Genomic DNA, 3,721 nt, shown 5'->3' with positions numbered 1-3,721 from the left:
GCAGCGTGTGAGAGACACACCCCGCAGGGACGTGCCAGGTGCTTCTGGGAGTGGTGCGCCGTGCAGAGCGAGGGTGGGCAGGAATCCGCTTTAGCCCCACGGTGCTGCCGGTAGTAGTGGCAGGAGCCCCCAGGGCCTTTCTAATCACCCAGGGCCAGCTGATCTGACTTTCTGATAGGGAAGCCACAGGAGTGGTCATGCACCCCTCATGAGCAGTTCTGGGGAGTCTTTTGGGGGCTCCTGGAGTAGGCAGCAGAGAGGTGCAACCTCACCACAGAGTCTGTTTCCCTGGAGGGGAGAGGGGGCTGCAGGGTGATATCCCACCTCTGGGCATCCAGGAGCCTCTGCTCCCCACTGTCATGCTGGAGCCTCCACATTTATTTATTTATTGGCAAATAAAATTTGCAGAATTCTAAAATATTGTGCACAGAATTTTTATTTTTTTTTGGTGCAGAACTGACTCAGGGAACCTGCTTGGATTGTCGCTGCTTGGTGAGCCACTCAGCCACCACACCAATGCACAGACAGAGTGCCAAGCCCTACCGCTATGTGGGGGTGGGGGCTGGGGTCGGGTCACACACATTCAGACTGTTCGCTCCCCCAGCTACAAACCGACATTAGCCGTTACTGACAAGGTTTGTCCAGGTTCTTTTCTTTATCTCATGCTGCTAGTTAGAAGGATCAGTACTGATTTTTTTTTCAAAAATACACAACCCCCTAAACCTGCTTTTAGCAATCAGCATAATTTAGTGTCCCCTTATTTTTGCCTGCCCCAGCACAAAAGAAGAGGCTTTTGTGGGTTTCCTGACTCAGAGGATGAAAATGACCGTGCGTCGGGCCGCACTGCTGTGAATCGTTGTCGAGTGGAACCCCTTGTTGGCATTGGTAGTGTAGACGCAGCCTCAGACTCGGTGCTGGCCAGGGGAAGTACTGCCCCTAGAGTCACCCAGGGGTGGTGTGGGATTGTCCCAGGTTACTGGGTGGGGGCTCGAGCGGGTTCTGTGTTGTGTTGTTAAAAAGGATCCCCAAGATATTGAACCCTGGGCCATGTTGCTGCCGACTCCAACTGGCAGAAGGGTCACAGAGAGAAGCAGGGGGAGGGGAGGAGCACCAGTGAATTTACGCAGTTATTCAGGGAGGCAGAGGCCTGGCAGAAGGAACTACCTGTGCAAGCCCCGTTGGCAGAGAGGGGATCTGTGATGCCCTCGGCACTGGAGCTACAGCCCAGGGATGGGGCAGTAACTGGAGCGAGGAAGATCTGTGAGCTGGGAACCCCTCTCCCCGGGGATTTCCCCTGCAGGCCTGTTTCAGGGTCTCCCTTTGCTCTTTCCCTGTGTAACCCAGTGGTGCTCAAACTTTTGGAACTGGTGACCCCTTGCACAAAGCAAGGTGCCGAGTGCGACCCCCTCCCCCCCATCAATTCAAAACACATTTTTTCATATTTAACGTTATTTTAAATGCTTAATTTATAACCCAATTCTTTCAAATGAGTTTAACTTTTCTCACCACTTTTAAATTCATCCTAGAACACACGTCGATTGAATTATTGTTATAAGCAGAAAAGGGTTTTTAAAATAGTTACTGTGTAACACTGGGGGTGTGAAGACATTTGTCAATATCACTTTTCACAGCAGACTTTGCTCCATTGCCACCCTCACTGCTGCTGCCTTCAGAGCTGGGTGGTTTGTGACCCCCACATACAGGGGCGGCTCTACAGTTTTGGCCGCCCCAAGCAGTCATGCGCGGGAGGCGCCCCGGAGCCGCGGGAGCAGCGGACCTCCCGCGGGCATGACTGCAGAGGGTCCGCTGGTCCCGCGTGGCCCGGCTGGACCCCCCGCGGCTGCGGACGGTTCGCGGATCCCACGGCTCCGCTTGAGCTGCCGCAGTCATGCCTGCGGCAGGTCCAGCCGAGCCGCGGACGAGCGCCCTCCGCAGTCATGCCTGCGGCAGGTCCGTCGTCCCGGGCCCGGTGGACCTCCCGCAGGCATGACTGCGCAGGTCCGCCGGCGCAGCCTGCCGCCCCCTAGATTTGGCCGCCCTAGGCACCAGCTTGTTTTGCTGGTGCCTAGAGCCGCCCCTGCCCACATAATAACCTCACCCCCCCCACGAGGGGCTGTAAACCCCCATCTGAGAACTCCTGGGATGCCCCCTTCCCGCTCTGGCTGGGACACTTGGCCCCTGTCCTGTTCCCAGGGGGCACCTGCTCTCCTGGAGCTGGATCGGCCACTCCTGAGGGGAGCCAGAGCCGGGGGGGGGGGAGAGGGGATGTCAGTGGGGCCAGCAGCGCTGGGAGCCACAGACACAGGGGAGCAGAGATGGGCTGAGGAGGGGCCGCTTGTGCAGAGTCACTTCCCTGCCCACCCCCAGCGCTTGCCCCGCCTCCATCCCCTGGGCCCTGCCTTAATTCAGACAGTCCCTTTCCCGCCAGATCCCCAGCACATCAGTGATTGCGATAGCAGGGGGCAGGTTTTCTCTGGGGCACTGAGCTTTGCCAGGGGGTTGGTGGCTCCTTTCTTTCCTCACTCTGGAGTAAACTCAGCTTTTTATTCCATCCTTGACAATTCATGGAATAACAACAGCAGCATGAAGAAAGAGGTGGGCACAGCGGGTCTCAGGGTGGGAGCAGAGAGGTGCAAGCGGTGGGGTGGGCTGGGCTGGGCTGGGCTGGGCAGGGGAGGGGACAGAGAGGTGTGGGTGGCAGGCAGGACGGGTGCCATAGGAGGGGCAGAGAGGTGTGGGTGGCAGGCAGGACGGGTGTCACAGGAGGGGCAGAGAGGTGTGGGTGGTGGGCAGACCTTGGGGCAGAGGGTGTAGAGGCACGAGCAGCAGGTAAGGAGGAGGGAGGAGAGGAACGAGCAAGAGGTGGACTAGCTTCTAGGGAGCTTCCAGCGCTCATGCCCAGCCTCCCGACATGCAAGAGTCATGGGCCACCTGTTCTCTGGGTCGTCACTAACCAAGTCCCTCCCCAAGCTCTGTTGATGGGAGAAGCCCTCCTGTTGACACAGCGCTATCTACACATGGGTTAGGTTGATAGAATTGCATTGCTTGGGGGGAGGGGGTAAATTTTTTTACACCCCTGAGTAATGTAGTTAAACCGACCTAATTTTGCAGCATAGACCTGTGCAAAGAATCACACACCGACCTTGGGAGCAAAACTTCACCTGCTCCTCTGCTTTACAGAACCAAACAAAAACAAAACTTGTCAGGCCCCGGTGGCAATGGCAAGGAGTCAGGTGTGGGCAGACACTGTGTTATAGCTACCCACAGACACCCTGGCTTAAAGCGTCTGTTTTGTAAACAGGAGATCCTGGGTTCAACTCCCAGTGGTGCCTGGTTGTTGGGGCACCTGCCATTGGCTACTGTCAGAAGACAAGATTCAGAGCTAGATGGGCCTTTGGTCTGGCCCAGTGTGGTTTTTCTTATGGTTTAAATAACACTCACAGGCACTGACAATAGAGTTACTGAAAGTTTGGGAGTTAGGAGCAGGTAGGTCAGTGGTCCAGTCCCCACACAGATGACCCCCTTCCTCTGGGACAGGGGCAGGTCTGAGCTCTCACCCAAATGCTCATTGTGGCTGCCAGAATCTGTGAGCAGCTTATTTAGTTTACGCCAAAGCTTGAGTTCTGCTTTGTGCACCGTGTGTGAGACTGAAAATCCTAAACCGCCCTTTGAAATAACGAATGCAGCAGGACGTGTTATTGTCCCTGCCCCAGAGCAGACA

Source organism: Mauremys reevesii, linkage group 12 (genome assembly GCF_016161935.1).
Source record: "Mauremys reevesii isolate NIE-2019 linkage group 12, ASM1616193v1, whole genome shotgun sequence".
Lineage (NCBI taxonomy): Eukaryota > Metazoa > Chordata > Testudines > Geoemydidae > Mauremys > Mauremys reevesii.
The sequence above is the reverse complement of the archived record's forward strand: the minus strand, read 5'-3'. Positions refer to the sequence as shown.